This window comes from Podarcis muralis, chromosome 7, assembly GCF_964188315.1.
Source record: "Podarcis muralis chromosome 7, rPodMur119.hap1.1, whole genome shotgun sequence".
Classification (NCBI taxonomy): domain Eukaryota; kingdom Metazoa; phylum Chordata; class Lepidosauria; order Squamata; family Lacertidae; genus Podarcis; species Podarcis muralis.
This window is the reverse complement of record NC_135661.1, coordinates 22,555,204-22,581,428: the sequence shown is the minus strand read 5'-3', so window position 1 is coordinate 22,581,428 and position 26,225 is coordinate 22,555,204. Positions and strand designations below refer to the sequence as shown.

At 44.8% G+C, this 26,225-nt stretch overlaps 1 protein-coding gene across 14 annotated transcripts in view; it reads left to right on the top strand.

Annotated features, from left to right (window-relative positions):
* Nucleotides 1–26,225, top strand: part of RERE (arginine-glutamic acid dipeptide repeats) — a 346,045-nt gene that overhangs the window by 281,195 nt on the left and 38,625 nt on the right. The window lies entirely within an intron of this gene.

Here is a 26,225-nt window from a genome sequence, read left to right as displayed (position 1 = left end):
GAATGTGTGTGTGTGTGTTTTTTTTACATCCATTTTTCTTCATTTGGTTCCCTTCAATGTAAATATGTACAAATGCAGGCCTCCGAGTCGCGCAATCAATCTTGTCTCCTGAAATCTTTGCCCACTCTCACCCACACAACAGACTGCAACAGTGGGCCTGCTGGTTTGCTCAGAGTTGGCAAGCCATTCGCATATGCTGCAAAGCCATCTCTCTCCCTTCCGCAGCTCCCCCAGTAAGGGATGTTTCCCCGCTGAATGTCTAGTCTACCCCACTCATTTAAACCATTAATCTCAAACACACTTCGCAAAGACCAGCCTCTGCCGTGATCCAGCAGGTATCTTCTTGTGTTCTTGTGCCATCTAAGCAAGGATCCACACACCACACGCAGACTGTTTGTTCTAGGAACAAACGTAGGGATATGAGAAACGGAGATTTCCAGAACATCCCAAAATTATAAGTTCTCGGTGTGGGGAGGCCTTGTGTCTTAGAGAGAGAGGGAGGGAGTGTACATGTAAAATAAACACCTAGATGTGGGCGGGGAGAGGGAAATTCTCATGTTTGAGTCCTCCTCACCATCAAAGGCTTTCTGCATGTGGAAAGGTAGCACGTCGGTGAGAATGGTTCTTTCATGAGCTGGCCTCACCTGCCCAAAGCAATACCTTTAGCTCTCCACGTGAACTCAGTTTCTGATGGAAAGGAGCAGTTGAAACACATGGTGCTGCTGTTGCTCCATTATCAACCATTATCCTAGAATCAATAGAATTGTAGAGATGGAAGGGTGCCCAAGGATTATCTGGTCCAACCCCCCTGGAATTCGGGAATCTTGGCACACAGTACCATGTACTTGTCCCAAAAATTTGACCAGGCTCAAATTTAGTAGTAATGACTTTTGAAAATTTTGTTTGTACCAAAGAAAGATGATGAAAGGTGAACCAGCAGGCATGATCTCTGAAGTTAGCGGAGATTTCTTGAAAGCAGTTAAGCTGAAGGTATTTTCTCCAGATTTTTCTGGGTTCAAAATGGGTTGAGGATCTGATTGTTAAAGCTGATGATCTACCTACTTGCTGATAGCAAGAAGGGCTTTGCTTGAAGACCCGCATTCTGACAACTTGTGTAATCCTGCCATGCACATAGACTCTGCTTGCTTGTGCTGAGTATGACTTCATAGCTTAAAACTTCAGCGAGTATGCAATTCCAGTGCTATTTTTGGCCAGCAAGTCTTTGGTTTTCAAGTTTTGCCTTGCACAGGTGTTCTGAATGTGCCTGGCAGGTATGCATCTTCCCACCTTGAGACTACGCATATCCAAAAGGCTTACAGCCTTGTTTCCACCACATCTACACATCTACACATCAATGCACTGCTGGATACAGATGGAAAAAAAGCAAATTTGTGCCAGTGGAGGCGGAAAAGCGACATTCCACCACAGAGAGATTGAACCAATCCCTCTGGAGAGATTTCAGTGAGGGATTAAGCAACCAAGACAAGGAAGTACACTTTAATAACATGGAAGTATTAAAAAGAGACAGAAAAGAATTAAACATGCACATAGTTTACTGCATGGGTAGCCAACGTGGTTCCTTCCAGATTTTTTCAGACTGCATCTCCCACCATCCCTGGCTATTTGCCATGCTAGCTGGGGATGATGGGAGTTGGAGTCCACAACATCTAGAACGGGAACCATTGGTTATCCATGCACATAGGAAAAAAGGGATCTCCAGAGAATTAAAAATACCCAGGTTGTCTAGTGTGGAACCATGTCAGCTTAAATTGTTTGCAATTTTCACTGTGACAAAAGTTTACCATTAGCCAAGCTGCTTATTGGAACAGGGTGGTAAAGATATTTCTGAGATGTTGCATGCTGGCTACACTTGTTTATGGACTTTCAAAGACTATGATGGTGAGCTCAGTTGAGTTGGAGGCAGCCATTTGATGTGAGAGAAAGCAAGCGCCTGTCCCCTGCAGCCTCCGGGAGCAGAGCCAAGTTCTTTAACCTCTTGGCTGCTGCCCTGCTTGAGTAGCCCCTCCCGTGCCCCGAAATATATTTCCAGATGCAGTTGTCCCCGAAATCATAAAACAGGAGCTGGCCTTCTGGTGCCAACATTGGATTCTGCTAGCTCTGTTTACCACGGGCAGTAAATCAAGCCAGCTATTTATGCAGCAGCTCTGTTTTCTAGTTTACTTAGGAGATTGAAACCATGGTGTTTGCTTTTGTTCATCAGGTTTACTGTGTGCTAGAAGTAAAATATTATTGCAAGCAAGAGGGGAGCCATTAGCAGATTGCATCTTGCCTGTGCTGTGAGCCAATGACTCTGCTGCTGGTTTCTGGGAGAGGAAGGTACTTACTTGGGAGAGCAGAGCCAAATTCTGTAGGGGAAATCAATGCCCTGCTGCCTGGTTTTTCTACACTCTCTCTCTCTCTCTCTCTCTCTCTCTCTCTCTCTCACACACACACACACACACACACACACACACTTTTAAAATTTTGGAATGCTCTTGTTTCCCCCCAGTAATTCCTACGTGGTTCCTCATATTGTTACATCATCTACTATATATTTTGGAAACATGTGCGGCTGCCTTCTATGCTGGGGGTTCCCAGACTGTGATCCCCAGTGGTCTGCGGCATGTCTGTGAATTTGTGGTCAAAGATGGGAGATGGCTTATCCAACACATTAACTATTCGTGCTGATTTTTAGTTGTATTTTTATTGATTCTTTTATTTCTTGTATTGTATTTTATTGTCATACAATGTGAATTTTGTCGACTGTACAACTGTGTTTGGGTCCCTTATATCTGGAGATCCCTAAGGACTGAAACAGCAGTCTTAAGGCATATGCTTTGTTCCTGTGACTCTCGTGGCCATTAGGGAAGGGCCTTAGGTCAGTGATATTGCACATGCTTGTCATGCAGAAAGTCCCAGGTTCAGTCCCCAGCAACCACTGGTACAGCTGCTGCTGCCAGTCTTTGTAGACAATACTGAACTGACTCATTCTGAGGAGCTTCCTTTGGCATGGCCAGCAGGCTGTATAAACTTGGAATCTCCTGCCATCTCCAGGGATATCCCAGTAGGCACATAAGTGGACTCTTCAGCAGACAAGTCAATATGGAAACATCGTCCTGAGAGTAGGAAGTTTGACAAGCAATTGCCCTCTGAACCATCTTCAAACTGTGCTCCCTCATCACTTGCTGAAGAGGTGCTCCCTCTGTTCCTGGGGAGCTACAGTTGGCCCTCTGCAAATCTCTCTTTTTATATTTCAAGCTGATCCAGTATCTTTTGCCCACTGAGACAACGAGAGAGTTCTCTCCACTTTCAGCTAAGATAAGGAAGACCTAAACAGCCCTTTTCTCTTTCACCTGCCCCAAAATGTGTGCCCATCTTCTGCGCAGTTTGAGGAAATAAGATGCACAGTCTTAGAAGTATAATGCAGTTTCAGCTTTTTAGGCAAGTCTCCTTCCTTCCTGTTTGAAACATCTCAGCATAGTTTGCATTCCTGGCTGGTAGGGAGGATCCTTCAGCTGTTTGGCTACACACCAGTGGAGGCCTCTGCAGCCTTGTTAAGGCTCATGGTAGGGGCTGTGCTTGGGCGAAAACTGTGCCTTTATAAAAAAGCTTCCATAGATCAGCTTTTGACAACCTAATGCCCTTCAGATATTTGGGCCTACATCTCTCATCAGCCCCAGCCACCACTGCCATTGGGAGCTGTAGCCCAGAGCATCTGGAGGGGGCTAGGTTAGGATAGGTGGCCTTAGATGTTTGTGTATTACACTGATGGCCAAACTTGGCCCTCCAGATGATTTGGGACTACAACTCCCATCATCCCTGACCACTGGTTCTGTTAGCTAGGGATGATGGGAGTTGGCCATCATTGATGTATTACATGGCCACTTGAAATAGCACAACATTGGAGAAGAAGCTGTGTCTTTTGGGTGTGGCCAGCCTCAACATAAGGGGTAAGGCACCTTTCAGAATAGGCTGGCACCATCTTGATTGGTGCCAACCTATTTTGAACACCTGGTGACATGGAGGCTAAAATAAAGTCCTCTATCGGCTTTTTTTGAAAACATTTCCTCCCTTCCTACCCTCTCATTTTCTTAGGGGAATAAGGAGAAGAAGGGAGGAAAGAGTGTGTAGAGAGTTTGGCAAATACCCATCTCCAACATGGCTGATGAGCCAGCCCACAGCTTGCCCAGGAGACTTGCCCCAGACTCTGCTCTTTTGAGGATGACTCTCATTGCCAGTAGTGGCTGTTGGCCATTGGGCCTGTTAGGACTGAAGGCAAGGAGGCTAACAGTAGGTGGAGCCAGAGTGAACGACAGGCAGAGCCAGCGAACTCTGGCTTTTTGCCTCCAACCACCTCCTTCCCGAGACAACCCTGCAACGAAGGAAGAAGAGGGAAGTGACAGTCAGTGCTGGGCATGGTTGAAAGTAAGAAGTCAGGCAGGTGAGAGCTAAATTAGTGGGCACACGGAGGTTGGTGGGGCAATGCCCCATTTGCTCTAAGGCACCAGCCTCCACTTCTCCTTGCACCAGCCTGGGATACCCCATCCGCTTTGTTGCACAGAACATCCTTTCAGTTGTTTTGGAATACTTCAAGAAATGCTTCCATTCTTGCCTCTTTCGAAGTGGCTTTGCATGCAATGGGAGAACTTCCTGGTGGATAGTGCCCTAGGTTAATTGGAGCAAAGAGGAATTCCATTTCGATTCCTCCTCCTCTTCCACTTCCCATACTAGCTTTTATGGGGCAGCCCTGCCCTCTCCTGCCGTGGCTCAGGAACTTATTTCATGCTCTGTGAAGCCGGGTAGCCAGAGAGCCGCCTTCCTCCTGCAGTACCATTTTCTCCCTTTCTGCACACAGGGCTTTTCTGACCTAAAAGGTAGGCCTTGCTTCAAGCCCTTCCTTGCAGCCAGGGTTGCTTGGGGTGGGGCCTTTGCTAATGCTGTTGCGAAACATATTAGGTGGCTTTCGTCTTTGTTCAAAAGTTGCACTGAAAGCCCTGGGCGCGGGGCCAGAGGGGAGGATGTGATACACGGGAAATGTTTTCTTTTCCCCTTTGTGCCTGTTGGAGTTTTGATTAGCTTTGTTGCCAGTAAGCTTAATTATGTTCCCTTGCCTTAAAAAAAGAAAGAAAGAAGAAGCAAAAGAGACGACTCTTGCCAGGGCTCCCAAACTTTCATTACTTAAACTAGAAGATAAATTAATCAAATCTCTCTTTACCACTACCTGCTTGTTTTCTTCTTCTTCTGAAAGTAGCAAAATGATTCCAAGGTGGTGGTGGTGGTGATGATGATGATTAGCCACCCATCTGACTGGGTAGCCCCAGCCACTCTAAGCAGCTTCCAGCAAAATATAAAAACAGCAATACAGCTTGTTAAATGTGTGGTGGCCAGGGGCATGGCAATAGCCATACATGTCCACTTGATCACTCTGATCTGCAGAACTGGCACTGCCAGAGGTGCCACATAATACTTGCAACAAATTGGTCTTTTATTGTAGCAGCACATACCCTTTGGAACTCCCTGCCTATTGATGTAAGGCAGCTGCCTTCACTGTGCTCTTTTTGCCACCTGCTAAACATACTTTTGTTTAGATAAGCCTATACAGACATGTAAAATGTTGGCATGCACTTTCATCCCTTTTTGCCTACTGTTGATTTTTTAGATACATTTTTAAACTGGCTTTTTACAGTGCTATCAAATACCTCTTGTGTTTCAGCAATCTTGGGCCATGCAGCACAGATGGACAGTGCTGTGTAGAATAATTGCACCAATTTAGCGAAAAGATGTGGGGGGTTTTTGTTTTCTGTTTATTGTAAATTGATTAGAGATTTTATTGTAATCTAGTGGTGTGTAAATTTTGGTAAGTAAACAAATTCAAAGCTTAAACATACATATTAACAAGTACAAGCCCTATGGACACCCAAATCCATTTTATTTTATTCCAGAAGGAAGGAAGGCAGACAGATGGACCAACAAATGTAGGGGACTTCCTCACGAGCTGAAAACAGTAGTCTATGCTTGCTCTAGTTGCTTCCTGTTCTGGCTTGACTTCAGTTTTGTTCTCCCATCGTCTGTGGCTTACAGGTGCAGTTTGGTGCCTGTTAACAGCACAACACTATCCCCTAAAGTTTCTCACACACTGGTGTTACTAACTTCAAGAATTTACCACCTTACTCTGGGACAGAACCTATCCAAATTTAAGGTGCTTTTAAATCCATCAGATTTGATGGAAGACACTTAAGCAAGTACTTAAGTTTCCCCTTGAAATCAGTGGGATAGGAAAGTGCCCACATTTTGGCTGCTTTAAGATTCAGGACAGACAAAAGAAAGTCATCCTCCACCTAGTGCAGGGGTAGGCAACCTAAGGCCCAGGGGCTGGATGTGGCCCAGTCGCCTTCTCAATCCAGCCCAGAGACAGTCCAGGAATCAGCGTGATTTTCTATGAGTAGAATGTGTCCTTTTATTTAAAATGCATCTCTGGGTTATTTGTGGGGCCTGGCTGGTGTTTTTACATGAGTAGAATGTGTGCTTTTATTTAAAATGCTTCTCTGGGTTATTTGTGGGGCATAGAAATTTGTTTATATATTTTTTTCAAAATATAGTCCGGCCTACCACATGGTCTGAGGGGACGGTGGACCAGCCCACAGCTGAAAAAGGTTGCTGACCCCAACCTAGTGCATAGTTAAAACTATGGTGTTCACTCCCACAAGGGGCAGTGATGGCCACCAACTTGGTTGTCTTGAAAAGAGGATGAGACAGATTCATAGGAGAGAAAGTTATCTATGTTCTCCTAGCCTAAGATGGCTGTGCTGTGCTTCCAGAGGCAGAGGCAGTAATGCTTCTGAATACCAGCTGCTGGAAACCACAGTGTGGGTTGCGCTCAGATCCTACTTGCTAGCCTCCCTAATCCAGCAGGTGGTTCTTAATGCTGTTATTGTTAATAGTGTCTTGGCTCAACAAAGGTAAATGTTGCATTTTTCAGTGTAGAGTTTTGTTTTCCATTGTGTGGGATGGTGGGAGAATATTCCATGCTCCCCGTATTCTCCAAACATGACCTCCCCACCCACCCCACCCAATTACAGTGCTCTCAAATACCTCTCTGTTTCAGCAATCTTAGGCCATGCAGCACAGATGGACAGCGCTGTTCAGAATAATTGCACTAAATTGCTGAAAAGAAAGAAACCCCCTGAGAAATGTGGGGGGTACTGGGAGAGAAAAAGACTTGGAGGAAGATTCAGCAAATGAAAAAACAGACCACAGAAACATAAACCACCCACGATTGTTAGCTGGCAACCGAAGGTTTTGAAAACTTTCTTATCTCCGTCTCCCAAACTCTGTGAACCTGCCCCCCACGTTTCAGCTTGTCCACTTTGCATTCCTGGTTCATTCTTAAAGAGTCCAGTGGCAACATTTTCAAACACTGCTTCTTGCTTATCAAAATAGATGGCATTTTCCTCAAGGACAGGAACAATGGCGAGTGGTACAGAGTTGACTGTTGACTGCAGTGGTGGGTGCATGCCCAAATTATTTAAATCACCTTGGCATCAAGGTCCAGCCGCAGGATTGGATTGAAGGACATGCTGACTGCACACCATCATAGTACAGTCGTACCTTGGATCCTGAATGCCTTGCGAGTCGAACTTTGGCTCCCAAACGCAACCCAGAAATGAGTATTTCGGTTTGCGAACATTCTTTGCAACCCTAACGTCCGGCACAGCTTCCGATTGGCTGCAGGAGCTTCCTGCAGCCTATCGGAAGCCACACCTTGGTTTCCGAATATTTTGGAAGTCGAACGGACTTCTGGAATGGATTCCGTTTGACTTCCAAGGTACGACTGTATTGTGAGATGCAGTCCCCTCTGGGAAAAACATCTTGCAGCTTCTGCACAGCAAGGTGCATTGGGGGCTGTACTGTTAATAGAAACAGGTGTTTGGTGATGTTGGAGGCATCCCAACAAAAAGCAGTCAGTATGGTCTTTTTGCAGCAGATCCATCCAGAATCTCTCCCATGATGCAAGCAACACAGACGTCGTTTCTCCCTAAAGCGAGTGTCCCAGTTTAGACCATTGGCCCATCTTGCTCAGCATTGTCTACTCTGACTGGCGGCGGCCCCCCAGGGTTTCAGACAGAAAACATTCCTAGCCCTACCTGGAGATGACATGGGAATTGAACATGGGACCTCCTGCACACACAGCTGATGCACTGCCACTCAGCTACAGCCCTTCCCTGTAGTTGGGCGTTACATCCTCATCGCTTTTAAACGCCTTTGAATATGGTACATGGCTCTTTTTTCCTTTCCCTTTTCCCCTAGTTGACCAGAAAAGGGTGTTTTTGGAGCTTTGACAGCTGCATTTCTCTGGATTCATGCTTGATTTCCCTCCAATTCAGTTGACACAAAGGCCACACGTCCTGCCTGGCTTTTTCATTTGTCACAGTAAACTAGCAGAGCTTGGGTGTTGTGATGGCTTTCATTTGGAAAGCCAATAGCTTCACAGAAAATGCATACTTTGTTGTCGTTGTTTCTGCTTTGGGATCTGAAATGCTGTCCTGGTGGGCTTTTGCCGTTTTCCAGGCCCTCTGATAAAATGCACAAGGGGCTGCTTTGCTCACACAGGGCTGCTCAAACAGCACGTGTTCCTCCTTTCCTGCATTGCTCTGTCCTCTGCAAAGCCCATAATAACTCTGTGGGTTGTTCATCTGGACCTTTCACTTTCCTGCGATGGCAGAATCGGGACATGCGAGGCCTTCCGCGTTGTGTCCCAGCACTCCAGGCGCCTGCTATTATGCTGTGCCATTTGATGATCTGGGTATTTGCTGCCCAGTTTCAGAAGCAAATCCTTCTGTCGCAAAGCTTTCAAGTCTATGAAAAAGAAACAACACGGTGATCAAAAAGGGGTAGAAAATATTAACCCTCTCACCTGCATCTCTGAATTTCCACACTGTTTATATTGGAGCACTGTTTCAGCCTCAAAGGAGAAATCTGGTAGGCTTGTCTTTTATCTGTGAAGGTTTTTTAGGTACAATTTTTTTTTACAGGCTTACATTTTTAGTGCAGGAAAAGGGGCTTAAGACAAGAGCAGCTGGAGGGTTTAGAAATGTGGTTGCAGCTGTTGTTGGTGATTGTGTTTGCCAAATTTGGTGGCTTTGTTGGTATCCTGAAAAATCTCAGTTCAAATGAGAACTAATTGTCATGTTTTGATTGCATAATTCTGAGAGCGGAATGTCATCTTTCTGGTACAGTTTACAGTTTTAAAATGTATGTGCACAAGAGTATCCATGTCAGCAATTCCACATTGTAAATGGGTTTAGCTTCTAGATGGATTCCTTGGCTGGTCTTTGGCTCAGTTTGCCACACAGGAATTTGTCTTTCTCTGGCAGAAGAACATGAATTCTGTCCAAATAAGACCTATTCAGAATAAACTCATTGAAATTAATAGACCTAAGTTAACAATGTCCATCAATAGGACAGACCTACTCTGAGTAGGACTAGCATTTGAATGGTTCTGCTGCTGCATAGTTTAGTAGTAGTTATTATTATTATTTTATTATTTATACCCCACCCATCTGACTGGGTTGTCCCAGTATAGATGGCTGTTGCTCTGTTGGTCTCAAACAGCAAAATGCACTGGTTATATATCAAGAGATGTCTTTCATTGGAAAAAATATAAAGTCTGTAGATTTGTATTTGTTGAAAGCTGGTCAGGTGAAAACTAGCACCCAGGGAACTTTAGTCATCTGCATCACAAGCCAACAATCCACTGCCCTGGAAAAGCCGGATTCTGGCTGTGCAGTGTAAGGAAAATAGACAATGCAGTGTTGCTGGATAATTTGATCCAAGGAATCAATCAGTTTGACTTATTGGACACAAACATTCAACATCAACAGACTCAAGTGACTGTTCAGGCAGCACAACACCAGGGTAGCATTCTTTGGCCACACTGACTAGGGCTGATGAGTGTTGTAGTCCAAAACGTCAGGAAGGAAGACAGCCCCAGGCTAGCAAAAACAATTGGTTATTTTTGTCAGAAATAACCTCAGGTCTTTGAGCCTTAAGCTGTCTCACTTTTACCAAGTCACAACCATGGATTTTGTGGTCCATGTGGCTCTATATCCCCTGGGAAACATCATTCTGAATTAGCACACCCCCAAACTTGTTTTCTATTTCACATCCTCCATGTGGATGTGCCTGTTGTGCCCCTCTACATAGCGCTTGCTAGTCATGCATTTTTGCACTGGCGAGCAAACCAAACATTGCTTTGGAAACCCTCTGACCTGGGATCTCTGGATTGCTTCCTCTCCATACAACTCCTCTTCCATAGAGCTCTGCTACAAAGGGAAAAGGAGGAGCCCAAAAGTTTCACTTGTCCCAGAAGCTTTCCTTTCTTTTGGCATTTCTCCCCTCCAGCCTTGGCACAGAACACGAAGCCAAGGGAAACCTCCATGCACATGATGCCCACTGCGAAGGCTTCCATTTTGTTCCTTCAGCCTCTGCTCCTTCAAGGGCAGTGGGGAAACAGCTGTTCTGCCCTGCCATCGCCTTGTGCAGGCTGAATTGCCAAGCTCCATCCCGTTAATAATTATTTCCAGCACTGCCCTGTGGAAGTCTTGCTCTTGGCAGCTTTGTTCTGCTTCGCCCACAGCACACCGTGGCCCAGGGAAGACTCCCGCAAATAATTGGTTGTAGACACCTGCAATCTTCTTCAGAGGGATATTGTGTACCCATCAATTAAAACCCTTTAATTAGGTAACAGGCCTTCAAGAGAAGTGCATATGTCTCCTCCTCCTGTCCTTTGATGCCTTCCCTCAGGGCTTCTTTGACCCAGCCGAGTCCCCTTCCTGACAGTGCAGTCTCAATTTTTTATCAAATGGCTGACTGCGTTTCCTTGGGCGGCCAGGTTCAGCTCACTTCACCCTGGGACGCCTTTCGCCTCTGCCTCCTAAGAAGACTTGTCGAAAGACACTCTGTGTTCCAAATTTAGGAAGCGAGTGAAACCGCAAAAAGCAGCTATTGAACCGCACGGCAGGGTTTAATAATGACATCACCTTCTGAGGTTCAGAGTCGGCACTTGTAAAATGCAGAAATGTTTAGTAATGCAAACCTTTGAAGTGAGGCCTCTGCGGTTCATAGGATGAGGAAGCAGGCGTTGTAGGGGCTCTAATTTACAGATTGCTGAATGGTTTAAGAGTGATGTCAATTGTTTACAGGGAAAACCAATAAGACATGCTAAAGAGCATCCTTAATTGGAATGTTGCGGCCATGTTGGCTCAGCCCAGAGGTTGAAATTCAATAAATGAGTTGATGAGCTGATTGCTGCTTTGTGGCTGTTGTTGTGTGGCATCCCCCCCCCTTTCCCTCTCTCCCTCTTATTAATTTTAATCCCCAAAATGTTAACGATCTAGAACTTTCCACCCACCCAACACATCGCTTCATCATCAAAGCGCTGCTGAACAACTTTGGATGATTGGAATGAGATAAGAGAAACAATTTATGCCACTTAAAGCAGGGGTGGTTAATCATCTTTTGCCTCCAGGAGCCACCCCGGTGTTTGTACCCTAGACTCTCACGATAAGGAGTGGTTATCATCCATCCACACTGTCAAAAGTTCAATCAAGTCTGAGGAGGGGGCAGGTTGTATCCTCATCAGGGTGCCCATGTCAGCACCGTGTTTTCTTTGCAATCCTTCCCCGACCCCAAATCAGTTAGGGGCTTGTGGGCCTGGGGGGGAAATGGGTTAGGAGGCCTTACCAGGCTCCTCAGTCCTAGGACTTTGCCGTCCCTCTTTTAAATATATGATTTAGAGGCAGAATTGTTGATTTCAGAGACCTAAATTGCTTCAAAGCCATGAGTTGTTGGTGATGGTGTTGTTGTTACTGCCAAGTGGCTCAGCCAAGCTCCATCCCCACCACTTCTTACCCCAGGGTCTGTCTGGCACAACTGTGTGTGTGTTGTGATAATCCTTCTGTAATTTATGCATCTGTACTACTTGTGGTCCCCTTCATGGATCACTTCCTTGCCATGGCGAAGGGGCTTAAATAACTCAGAGAAGCTATGAGCTATGCCGTGCAGGGCCACCCAAGATAGACAGGTCATAGTGGAGAGTTTTGACCAAACGTGATCCACCTGGAGCAGGAACCGGCAAGCCACTCCAGTATCCCTGCCAAGAAAACTCCATGGACAAAGGACAGATTGTGAAGCTGAGGCTCCAATACTTGGCCACCTCATGAGAAGAGAAGACTCCATGGAAAAGACCTTGATGTTGGGAAAGATTGAGGGCACAAGGAGAAGGGGACGACAGAGGACAAGATGGTTGGACATTGTTCTCGAAGCTACCAGCATGTGTTTGACCAAACTGCGGGAGGCAGTGGAAGACAGGAGTGCCTGGCGTGCTCTGGTCCATGGGGTCACGAAGAGTCGGACACGACTAAACGACTAAACAACAACTACTTGTGGTGTGCTTAAAAAGAACAAAAAGAATTTTCTGATCTGCCTTTCAGGAAAATGTGGGTTCTAGCCAATGCTAGTCCCACTCGAGTAGATCCATTCAAGATAATGGACATCAGTAGGTAGCTGAGGTTCATTGATTTCAAAGGGTTTACTCTGAGCAGGACTTCATTGGATACAGCCTGCTGTCCTCACAAGTTGGTTTTTACTCCATTTGTTTTTAAGTCCTGAGAATTCTTTATTTTGGGTTGGGCATGCTTTTTTGACACTTGGTGAAAACCAGCAAGACCCTCTGCTTCCTTCTTGGAGGCCAGGAAGCAAACAGTCTCTTCTTTTACATAATTTAAGTGGGTTTTCTCTTTTTTAGCGTGTTAAATAGCCACTAATGCTCTGTGCCTTTTAAAGAGCTTTTTCCAGTACAGGATTCTAAAACTGTTGCTTGTCTGCACATATCACCATGTATGATCTGGCCTGTCTTTCCATAGATGAGCGCTTGTTAGCCAATTCTCCTTTCTCCACATCAGTGCTGCAGAGAGGTTCTCTTTTGTATTATTATTAGAAAGTCACAATGCTGCCCTCAGGTTTGATAGAGGCTTGCTTTTTTGTTTCTCTCTCTCGCACACAAGGTGACAGAGAGCAAATATGCTGTCCAACCCCGGTCCGTTGGTCTCCCTTCCTTGTTGCAATACAAAAATTCATTTTTTTGTTTCCAGTTGACTGTCTTCTCATCTCTCCCCTATTATGGCAAATTGTTACAAAATTGGAATGTGCGTGGCCTTCCGCCTTCTGGCTGAGCGCATCACGTGAGCTCATATGTGGCTTTTCGCAGAGGAGGCTGGCACGGATGGTAGCCATGGCAACTGCACCACAATTTAGTTACCGGTATTAAAAAGAAAATAACCCCAGAATGGGATCTAATCTCGAGTTTTATTTACTTCTCCTTTCCCGGACCCCCTCCTCTCTCCATGCTCTTGGAAGTCATTGGATTGAAGGGCTCCGGAGCGGGAGGGAGACAGAACTAATGGGAACGGGAGATAGTCTCTTAAAGTCTCCTGCCATTTGCATCTTTTATATTCTGCTTCTCTCTCTCCCCACCCCCGCTTCTCCCAAGCTGCTTGCGGGGATAAAAAGGACAGTTGAATCTCCATTTCTAAATTGGCCCTTGTATCTGGAGATGCATGCTGAGGAAATGCTCCGAGAGACCTTAGGTAGGCGTGATCAGCAGTTAAGATGTGCACCGTCTTCTAGGAAGTTGAAAAGAGAAGAACGATCAGCCTGTCAAGAAAACAGTGTGCGTTGTATTATAACCTACTAGGTTGCATGTGGCTCATGAGCTACAGGGACTGCCCAGTCTATTTTGCTGAGTTTTAAGTTTTAAGAGGCATGCCAGGTTTCTAGTCCACATGGGTACGGCAGTAGAACTCAAAACGGGTGAAATGAAAAGTGTTAGATTTCTGAAATGAGAAACTTTTATTAAATGCAGCTGTTCTCACATAGATGTTCGCATGTTCTCTGGCTTTGCTCTCTGTTCATGTTGATTTCCTTCTCGCTCTTGATCGTGTCTACCTGATCGTGGGTTGTTACGCTGGGTGCGTGCAGAATAAGAAATCCTTGAGAGTGGCACTTTAAAAAATGGCATTATACTCATAGCAGCAGCAACATGACACTTGCATCAGAGAGTGTGTGTGTGGTGGGGGGGAGGGGGGAGGCTTCTCTACAAAAGGCTGAAACTTTAATAGCATACTCCCCTCCAGGCTTTGTAATTTTCCAGACAAGATGGCAGAGCTGATAGAAATGTTTGCACCGCAACCTTGAAGCAGATGTTTGCCCCGTGCTGGCTTAACAAATGTTGAGCATAATTCATTATTGCCTCCTTGTCCTTTATTCAGAGGACTTCTCAGGTTCATAAATATTTTGTTTGGGGCTGTAATTAGCACTACCCAAAGGAGAGGGGCAGGGAGGGCGATGGAGGCATTGATGGACGTTGTATCTGGGATCAGCAGCAGCCATTGCTGGCTTTTTTTGCAGTTCTCCCAAAGGGGAAGTGGTATACGTTGAAGAGCTTAGTAGGCTACTGCTTTATTTTCTAATAGCTATTGGTGATGCCCAGTCGCACAACGGTGCCACAGTATAACTGCAGGCATTATAACAGTGGAGGCTGGTCCACTATGCCAAATGGCGCACAGCCCCACCAACCTCAGCCAGTGCCCGCCTCCCTGCCCTTCTTATTGACCCCCCCCCCAATCCAGGGGGTGGCAATGACTGCCAACTTTCTCCTCTTCGTCTCAGTGTTGTCCTTGTAGAACTCAGCAGGGATTAACATAGAGAGAAAGCTAAATTTAGTTGCCTCTGCTCCTTTCCCTTATGCTCCACCCGTCCCAATGGGCACCAGCTACCACTGCATTTAAACTGGTATCAGTCTTATCAGACTGGATTAAGTTGTGTCTTAATAATGTGGGCTTTTCCTTGGTTTATTTCTTGGGGCTGGGGAACCTTTGGCCTTCTGGTTGTTGAACTGCGGCTTCCATCAGCCCCAGCCCTGCCAGCCCAGTGCTCATCAGGGATGATGGGAATTTGTAGTCTAACAACAATTTGAGAGCCACAGGTTCCCCATCCCCAACGTTAAGCATCTGATGAAGTGGGCTATAGTCTGTACTAGCTTATGCCGTAATGAATTAGTCTTGAAGGTGCCAAAAGACATTTGGTTATTTTGCAGCGTATTCTCTGGGTGGTAAATTATGTTTCACTTTTAATCTGTGATTCATTTTTGTGACTTCTGACAGTTTTGTCCTTTTCAAATCTTTGGAATGATGTCTTTTCACAGCAAATGCATGCATCATCGTACTTAACATTTACATGTTCTGTTACAAACCCTGAAGTGTGTGTAAGGTGGGGTTCGGGGGAGAGAAATGGGTTTTGGCCAGTAAAATGCCCGTTTGAATTCCTTATTTAAAAAACGTTATTACAAAAGTGAAGTGGGGATGTCGAAGGTTTTCAAGAACTAGCAATTCTTTGGCAACTTAGAAGACTTAATGCTTTGGAACATGACTTTTCATAAGTGTCTGATGGCACCTTAAATACTAACTACTTTATTATGGTGTAAGCTTTCATGGACTACAGTCTGCTTCACCATGGGGGGAGTAGCAGTAAATAGTTTGGTCAGGAGGTTAGGAAATGCAGAAAAGTACAGATTGTGATAATTACATTGCTAATCATGCCCATTCACAAAAGCAACAGTTGTTGATAACACAAATAGCCTGGCATTGGTAAGCCAACTAACACAGGTAATACACATTGAGTGTTTTCATTTAACCAAGGCCCTTAAGCCAGCTCTGTTGGGAACTTTACATTTCTAATAGAAAACTAAACAATCTGTATGAAGAACAAGCTGCACAACCCATTGATACTTGGAAAAACTTTCCAGGAGATGTTTTCAGTAATACCTCTTATCTCTCCCTCCCTCCCCCCCTCTCTCTTACACACACACACACACACACACACACACACACACACAGAGAGAGAGAGAGAGAGAGAGAGAGAGAGAGAGAGAATATTACCCAGTCATATTCATTGCATCAGATAAAGAAAATCTAGAACAATAAAGCAAATGAGTTTAAAGACTATGGGTTGTGTCCAGTGCTTGTCTGACTCAGAATAGACCATTAGAATTAAGGAACCTTCATTAGGATTGTACCTATTAACTTCAGTGGATCTCCTCTGCATAGGCCTAGCATTGCTACAACTTTAATTTATTACTGTATCTGTATAGTAACAGAAAGCTCTAGATCAAGCTATTTGCATTTACATGGGGAAATGCTGCAATTCATTTCCCCCCATTTAGTGATCTACTCTGTTCCTTCTGCTGTGTTCACTTGATTTTAATTTTTATTACCAAGATAATTTGCATGAAAACAACATCTGTGTTTGTGCTATGCTGCTGCTGCTGCTGCTGCTGTTGCTGTTGCTGTGGCTGCCTCCCTGTTGGAAACCACCATCCGCAGTATTGGGACAACCTATTGGGCCTTCTCTCCAGTCATTCGCATGAGCTTATTTAATGCCAGTGTCCTTCTCCCTTTTCAGCCTTCTGTTTTTACCCTGTCTTTTCGTTTCTTTCTCTCCATAAGAAGCTGCCTTACACCATGTCAGGAGGTCTTTCCCATCTCCTTTTAAGCCAGGGGTTGCCAATCTTTTGGAACCAGTGAGCACATTGCAATTTTTGAGACAGTCCTGGGAGCGCCAGAAAATGGCTGCCACAAGGGGCGTGGCATAGTCCAAAATGGCTGCTGTGGAGCGTGGTGTAACATAGCATTAGAGAAAACTACCCCAATTACATTATACTTGCCATAGGAAATCAGCTATGTACTATACAATACTGATTACAACACACACACGCGCACACACACACACACACACACACACACAATCCAGTAACAACAGTGAGCAATCCTCAATACCAGGAAAAATACACAGGGTGGCTATATAACACTTGGCTCTCATTTCACATAAATAACTTAGAAGGTGGCTGCATAATTTGCCCCATAGCCTTCTCTCTATGAGGGTTAAGTCTTGCTTCTTTTCTTAAATGAAAGCTCAGAGGAACCTTCCCAGGGTACCAATGAAAGCCTTTGCAGGTGCTATCTATAGGATCATATCTCCCCATAAGACCCTACCCAAGTTATGAGATCTTCGGGGAAGGCCTTTCTTTTGGTCCCATGACCTTCACAGGCACATTTGGAGAGGACCTGAGAGGTCCTTCTCAATGCCTGCTCCCAGACTGTGGAACTCCCTTCCACAGGAGGTTAGCCTGACCCTCTCTCTGATTTCCTTTCATTGGCAGGCAAAAAAATGCTTTGTTGTTTGATCAGGCCCATGGCATGACTGTCGCTGCAGGATCTTTTAATAGTGGGTGTTGTGTGTTTTCTTCTCTTGTTGTCCTTTTAAATCATTTAAAGCTGTTTTGATTCATTGCGGTTTTTAATATGGGAACTTATTTTAAAAAATTTTTTTTTTTAAAAAAAAACAACATTTGTAACTGATCGGGGGTTTTCTTAGATGTTTATGTTTTGAATTTACATTGTGATCTGCCTTGGGTCCTGCATTGGGAGAAAGGCAATTAAATTAAATAAAACAAAGAAGCAAACTAGTATATAATTGATATAAATGCACAGTGTGAAAGTAATCGTTGTCATCATAAGCCATTATGGTACACTGATGATGATTTAAAGTATTTATACCCTGCTTTTTAGCCAGAAAGGCTCCCAGGGAGGTTTACAGATTAATGAGAGCAACACAGTCGGTGTTCTCTGACGCCTAAAATCTAAAAAGACGCAACACAGAAGGAAAGGGTGGGGAGAGAAGAAGAAACAAACTCTGCTATCGAATTCTTAAGGTGATAAGATTGTTTGAATAATCTGCTTGGATGGGAGCCAACTGCTCAAGTTTGAAAACAGGCCTTGGATGTAACCTGGAGATCAAGTGGCTGTAATATAGCTAGAATTTGATGGCCTTATAGGGTGGGGCCTCAAGCTTTGGGGGGCCTACCTGGAATCTGCCGGTGTCTTATGTGAGCCTTGGACAGGCAGATATCCAGGTTCAAATCCCCACTCAGCTATGAATTTCACTTGATGGGGCTTTGGGCAAGTTTGTTGTTCCCATTTCACAGAGTTGTTTGGGATAATATATACCAGCCCTCTGCCTAGAACAGCCCTTAGCTCCTTGCCGGAAGGATAAGATAAAAAAATGTAATAAAATGGCATCCTCCTAGTCACTAGCCTTTATGAAAACAATCGGTGAACTTAAGTTGTGTAACTTTGGCACACTGAGCCGTGTACAGTGGCTGCTTCCACCACCAACCCCTCCAGGTTTTTATTATTATTCAGCTGTCATGAAATGCCGGATATTGCAAAATGGCCTCTTATTAAAACACAGATGTGTCAGCTGGCTGGGCTATTCAGCTTGTTTCATACAGGGGAAAGTTGCTTTTTTGCTCTCTCCCCCCCCCTTACATGCTAGTGATGGGCTGTTGGCAGACCCACCAGCTATCAGCTCTGCACCTGGACAAACATACAAATGGAAAGGTTAAACAGAAGCCGGAAGTTAGTTGGGAGGCAAAGAATAAAAGAGGAAAGAAAAGCTGCTATTGAGAAAGGGGACGTGATGAATGGTTTAAGTAGCAGGCACAGTGAAGAGCTGAGGCCCGCTCCTAATTAATGGAGGAGGGCCTGGCCGCCAAGCTGAGCCTTTGCTCTAGTGCCTTGGAACATTTTCCTACAGAATTCGGAGGGCAGTGGTTGTGCTTGTGTCAGCCAGGAAGAAGTTCTCTCGCTCTCTGGCACGTGGCTTTGAAAACGTGCCTCTCCTTGGATGCACTCTTGACTTAAGTGCTCTTTCTGGATGCCTGCACTTGGTTCAAATGCCACCTCTCTACTTCTCTCTACTTCATTCCCCTAAATCATGGGGTGGAAGGTGCTGCATGACGTAACTAGGCAGTGGGGGTGTGGTTTATAATCTCACGGGAGAAAGGGAGGCAGCTTCAACTCTCCCCTTCATGGCACAAAACCTCTCTACAGGTAGCCCAAACTTGTGTAAGACGAGGGCAAAGGCCCAGTCCAAACCAAATAGCTCATCACATGGGAACGCCCTTCTCTGCAGTGTGCTAGTTCAGACTGCGGTCAGTTTGTCGCATGACTGATTGCATACGTTTGCCTAGAAGGCCTGTTCCAGTTGCCATTGGGCCACAAATGTCTGGTGCAGGGTGGATATTACTGGTTTAGAATGGGTTTGCTGTTTGTGTTGTCTGCATTTGTCCCACATCAGCCCTGGTAAACTCTCTTTGCAGGTTTTTCTGATTTTCGAAGCTGTCCAACTTGTAGTGACAAGTGAGGCGAAAGAAATGTACCTACAGAACCACAGGAAGCACATCCTCTCTCATACTGCTCCCACGTCTTAAAAAAAAATATGGCCATGCCATTTTCAGCGTTTAGTATTCAGTAACGTATTCAGCGTTTAGTAACGTATTCAGCGTTAGTCCTGCTCAAAGTCAACCCCGTGAGTTGAACCCAGCCTAATTATACTCCAAGTAGATCCACTGAAATGATTAAACCTAAGATGGAAATGCCCATTAATTTGAATGTATCTACTTGTGAGTGGGACTCACTCTGGATCTATGCCATTGAAATTAATGAAAATCATTAACTTAGATTCATTGATTTTCAGTATGTCTACTCTGTCTTTGACTTACTTAAATGCAACACCACTCTGTGTCTTCAGCCTAAGTTATTTCTGACCGTTGCAAACATTTTTTGTGGGCAAGTAACTTTTCATGGGCTGAATTTGCAAGGTTGTCATTCTCAGAGTGATGGACTATTTCACTCCTCAGATAGCTTTGGCTGGGGAAGGAAGCACTAAGATCCTAATTTCATCGCTGCACTGACTTCATACTTCCAGACCAAGCAATTAAGTTGTAGAAATAGCTGCTTTCTTTTCTTTACTGAGTTGTACAGCTTTGGTGTCCGTCCGTTCCCCCCCCCCCCCCCCGGTTTTTTTCTCCTGGGTTGCATTTATGAGGGAAAGTTCATGTTATGAGACCTTTCAAGGGGGTCCGTAGCAGCTTATTTGCCGTTTAACAGCAGAAACATTACGGCGACGTTTTAATATCACTTCTTGCGCAACGCCACTGCAATCCGAAGACACGCAGGTTGAGAGTTGCCTTGTTGAGAAGGCGCTTTGAAAGCGGCAAGAAGAGCTGGCTCTTCCAAAAAAGAGAAACGGCGGGTAATTTGGAGAAAGAGACAGACAGAAGTTGCCTCTGGAACTTGTTCGCCTGCCAGTGCAATGTAGCTGTGGGTTGCACTGTAATTCTAGGGCTGGACTGTTTCCTGAAGCCTGCAACAGGAACCTTTATTTGATCAAAAGTTTCTTGGCTGTTTCCTAGATCATTAGGAGAAGGGCCATGGCACAGTGGTAGAGCATCTGCCTTGCATGCAAAAGGTCTCCAGGTCCAGTCCCTGGCATCCCCAGGTAGAGCTGGGCAAAGACCCCTGTCTGAGGCCCTGGAGGGTGGCAGCCATCCATCCTCATTTATTTTTATGCCACCTTTCCATAGGAAATTTTGCTGGAGGCATCTCAGAACATTGGTGGGGAGGGGAATGACATAATTCACTAAGTTATGAAATGTAACAAAAGTTAAGCAATAAATTAATGGAAAAATTAAGATCTATTCAATAAAACTAATCAATCCTCATGATTCATAATAAGGTATAACAAAAAAATGTGGGGGGGGGGGGACAGCAAAAACAATGCGCCACAAACACTACCCCATCCCAATTTGTCTCTAGGCGTCATCAGCAGCATGTTTTTTTCCGGACTGACACCAAGGTTGTTCCCAGTGCCTTCCACAGCTGCTTTTTAAGCAGGAATCAGTCAGGGCTCTGCCCTCCCAGGCCAGATGGAAGCAGGGCAGCAAAGTAGGGAGCAGCCTTTCAAAATTTGAAAGATCAGACAACACTGAACCAGATAGATCGGTGCTCCTGTGTTTCCTGGAGTGGCACGTTCACAGCGTGATATATGGGGAGGCTTTTCAGTTCTTTGGAAGAAACTGGGCCACCCCAAAGTCTGAATGAATCAGGCCTGGGGAATCCATGGCCCTCTAGAAGTTGCTGGACTCCCATCAACCCCAACCAGCATGACCAATAGTGAAGAGTGATGGTAGTCCAGCAACAACTAGAGGACACCAGGGTCCCTACTCATGCTTTAAATTGACCCAGCAGCTCTTAAAATTATTCTTGTTCCCATGTAGCTTGTAAATTCTATCTAAGGGGTTATTGCTGTTTTTTTCAACTTAGAGGGGAGCAGCTTGAACAGGTTGTGGTTAAGAGCATGTGCTGGGAAGAGATTTGGTGGAGCATAGTGGGCCAGAGACTTAATAGAAGGTTCCTGGAGTCTCTTATTTTGTGGTGCAAAAGTGGGGCTAATAATACTGGCCTACTGTGCAGGTTTGTTGTAAAGGCTACCACAACATAATTTACACGAGGCAGTTTATAAAATGCCCTGAGACTTGTTTTTTTCTTTTGAAATTGATGGTTCTGTTTTCAAATGTTTACAGTGGTACCTCGGGTTACATACGCTTCAGGTTACAGACGCTTCAGGTTACAGACTCCGCTAACCCAGAAATATTACCTCAGGTTAAGAACTTTGCTTCAGGATGAGAACAGAAATCGTGCAGTGGCAGCGCAGCAGCAGCAGGAGGCCCCATTAGCTAAAGTGGTGTTTCAGGTTAAGAACAGTTTCAGCTTAAGAACGGACCTCCAGAACGAATTAAGTTCTTAACCCAAGGTACCACTGTATATGTTTTATATGTGTTAGTTGTTGTTAGCCTTGGATTGCCTTTGTGTTGGAAAAGTGAGGGTTGGGGAGAATAAGGAAAAGGCTTGAGTGAAGAAAGTGAGGTGAGGACCTCTTGGTAGTTGGGCCTTGCAGTCCTTCACAGATTGAGGTTTTGCACTTCTGTGCTGTTGCACAAGGCCAGCTAATCCCAGTGCCCCTTGGGAGGAGAAGTTATCTGTGAAATGCTCCATCAGACACACTGTTTTCCAAGCAAGCTAAAAAAGGGCATTTCTGTGCAAGTTTGTAGTTAGCGCAAGCCTCCAGAGCTCTCTGGGCACACTTGTTCAGAACACAGGCAGAGGGCTGTAGCTGCCGTGAAGCTGCCTCTCTTGAGTTTTCTGACTTCACATCCTCCTTCTCTGAGGCGTTGCCCTTACACGCTTAGGCCAAGCCCCTGGCTTGTTCTCAAGCCAACCCTTGTGCAGCTGCGTCATGGATCTGTACGGAAAACAATAAACATCTGTTCTGTCTGAAATGTGTTGTGCAGGTCAGTGAACAAACATAAGCAGCCTAGGAAAGAGCTGCTCCTTCTTTTTGCTAAACATATCCTACAAGAACTCACAGTGGGACTTAGCTCTCAACAGTTTCTCCTCCCTACTGCAAGTCATGTTCCTTTATGTTCTGGCTGGATTTTCTCACCGCAGGACATAGAAAAGAAAAGGTTCTGCAAATTCTTTGACATAATACCTTGTGTCCAAACACAGTACAATGGTACCTCGGGTTAAGTACTTAATTCGTTCCGGAGGTCTGTTCTTAACCTGAAACTGTTCTTAACCTGAAGCACCACTTTAGCTAATGGGGCCTCCTGCTGCCGCCACGCCGCCAGAGCACGATTTCTGTTCTCATCCTGAAGCAAAGTTCTTAACCTGAAGCACTATTTCTGGGTTAGCAGAGTCTGTAACCTGAAGCGTATGTAACCTAAAGTGTATGTAACCCGAGGTACCACTGTACAGGAATAAGGCAATACCAGACCTTGAGGAGTTGTCAAGAGTCTCTGATGAAGTATATGCAAATGATTACCAGGTGAGGTTGGGTGAGGGAGCAGGTTCCCCTTAAATTCAGCAGCATCCTGTCCCATCCAACTGAATTGCTAAAGAATTTCGGGCTAGCAAAACACTCTCAACCATTGTCCACTCTTTAACTGAGGACAGAAAGTATTTTTGTTTAGGCATAGCTCGGTTGGAGTGTGGTGCCAATAATGACAAGGTTGCAGGTTCACTCACTACGTGATCCTCAGGGTCCTTTCCAACTCTGTGATTCTGTGTGTTTTAATCTGTTGTTAGCTTATTGTGGGTTGTTGTATTTTAGTGTTCTAAATAGTTGCTTTTAACTGTTTTTGCTCATAACATTATTGTATTATTCTTTTAGTAAACTGCTTTGAGGTGTTTTACAGTCAAGCGGTATATAAATCTTGTGAAATAAATAAGATACGTGGGTCTGGGTGAGAGGCAGCTACTTCCTGATTTCTTGAATCCAGGCAATTTTTGCTAATGTTGCCCTGAAGGAGCAAGGTGAGAGAGGTGGTGTGAGTGTGAATGCTAATGCAATCTGGACACCAATGTACCAGCACCTCAGGACTGTGGATGTGTCTTTTGCAAAGCACATATCCCAGTTTCTTCTCCAGCCAATCTGGGCACCAACATTCCTGTGAAATGAAATAAGTTCTGCCTCAGGATTCAGGTATGACTTCCCAAGTTTGTTCAGTTTTGTGGGTTTTAAGGAATAAGGCTTCAATCCTAAGCATGCTTACTTTTGAAAGCTGACTCCAACATCAGTGTCACCGACTTCAGAGAAAATAGGTTGAAGCAGTGTTAGAAACTGGGATATGAAAGCTAGGAACTATATGGCACCTTAAAGCAAGGTTATGGGTGCAACAACAGAATGTCTAGGCACGCTTTTTAAATAACAAGAATACAAAGCTGAAAATGAATGAGCTGCAGCTAAAATATTGTGTCCACTTTACACATGGTCTAGTCTTTCCCCTGCCCACCCCCCTAATATTCTTAAGAAGGTCTCTTCTCCAGTCTTCAGAGAATAGCTGGAAGTTGGGCGGCAGAAAACGGTTCTCATTTCCTTCCACTCTGCAGTTTTAATCTGAAATCTTAGGCGCAGTACTGCACTCAGAGCTCAGAAACTGCTTGCACCAATGAAATTCCTTGTCGCAAAATGCGCCTAGAGCAATGTAAGTTTTGAACACAGGGTTGAAGGTAGAAAAGTGAAATATACCCCCCCCAAAAAAAGCCTTAAGTAAGGGGGGGGGGGGACTGATGCCCCGCCATCATGTATCTGTCCATCCTTAGATAGATGCAAACTGCAGCAGAATTGAGCAAGGATGGTGGCACCCAGGCTCCCTGTGGTTTGCATGAATGACTTGGAGAAGCATTTTGAATGAACAAATGGAATGGAAACAGCACTGATTTGCTACTTGGAATAAGTGTTTGTTATGACAAGTGTAATCTAGTTTTAATTAGCAAGATGCTTCATGGTGTGCTCCTCAGTGTTCTGTAGTCATTCCCCACCCCCACCCCCCAAACTAATGAAGTTTTTAGTAACTCACAGCTTTGTTCAAGCACTGCTGAATTTATAAAGAATGGAGATTAATGAGACTCTCTTGCCTTAATGCTAAAGCAAACTTGAGCCCTGCTTAAGACGCAATTAGGATAGTGTTTAACTTCGTATTTTAAAACCAGATGGCGGAGATGGAAGAAGCCAGCCCCTGTGTTTTACATCTCCTTTGCAGAGCTAAGGGAGGGGAAAGGGATCCCTCATTTAAATTAATTGGATTTGACACAACAGAAAATACTTCATGCTGTGGAGGAGGCAGTGCCTGAAGTCCCAGCTCCTTTTTTAAAAATAAACATCTCAATTTCAAAAGCTCGATTGTGCTTGATAATTCCCATCCTCCAAATAAAACCTATGAAATATAAGGGTGGTGGAGGCTTTTTCTCCCCTATTTGGCAGCCATTACATGCCTCCCATGCAAAAAACAAAAACAAAAAACCCCCTCACAAAAGCATTTTTCTCTTTAACAGCCCTTTCCCTGAGCTCAGAAATGGATTTCCCTCCAGCCTCTGTCATTCAATTATCACCTCGGGAAATGCACAGATATAACTGATGATCCCTTTAAAACAGCCTGCAGTGTTCCACACACCCCTCCCAATCCTTCTCGTCTTGTCTCGCTCCCATCATTAAATGTAACACTGCCGCCGTACATTATATAGGGTGACCCTGACGGCTGTCACTTTGATGCTGTGCAGAGATAATAAGATTGCACATGTAATGAAGGGCAGATAAATAGGAAAATGTTTACGGGATGGAGCATGGTGGGGTTTGAACAGCTTTATGGTTTCCTTGTTCCCCCTTCGCTCTCGCTCCCTCCTTTTGCAAGCCCAGAATTGTGGTTGTGGTGGGTGGGGCAGAGAGAGAGAGAGAATGAAGACGATAGCAGGCCTGGGAGGCGAAATGACAGTGCTATGCTAATCCCCCCCCCCCAAAAAAATCCTGACATAAAGCATCCAGCTTCCTCTAAAGGAAGTTGAGAAGCCAACAGTGGGGTCATAGCAAATACTTTGTCAAGAGCCTAGCACTGTAGTGTTAGTTTTTTTGGAAAAGGAAAAAAGTGTGGCATACCAGTACCAACTTAAAATGGACAGTTATTCAAGGCTGCTAACCTGATTCAAAATTATCTAAAGCTTGTGATCCTTAGGTTGCATACCAAGCAGCCAAATCACTTTTAGACTGGGACTTACTTCTGAGTAGCATAATCCAAAGACTCAACTGGGCTTGCTTTCCTCATCTGTATTTTGTGTCTCTCTTTGAAATGGGCATTGTAAAGCAGGTTTTGAAAAACAGAAATCCCTGCTTATAGCTTGGATCAGGCTTCTTTCTGTCTGTCTGTCTGTGTATGTGTGTGTGTGTGTGTGTGTGTGTTTTAAAAATCTTGTCATATGGTTGCTCTTTTTCTTCTTTTATTTTTGGCTTGCTTCTCTGTGCTTGTTTGTGGGTAAATATATATTTAGCACCCATGGAACTGGAGGGGAATGTTGCTTGCCTCCCCTCTAGTTAATTTTGGCAAGCATGAATGTGATGGTTTTATGAACTTTCATTTGCTCTTTTCCTTCTCCCTCTCCCCTACCCTCATTATAAGCAAATTAGTACTGTGAAATCTGTGTTTTTCCAGTAAGTACCACTATTCACATCTTTGCCCCAGAAAGACTAGAGTTGAGGTCTGACACACACACCCCGACTAAAATAAGGCCCCAAACTCTCCTCATGAACCTACCTGTGATTTCCCAGTAATCCGGCTTGTCATCCTGTTCCTTGAGGAGAATCCAAATTTATAGGTTACAGAAGAACAGTCCCTCTGTTTCCCATTCAGAAGATGATGATGGATGGTTCAAATC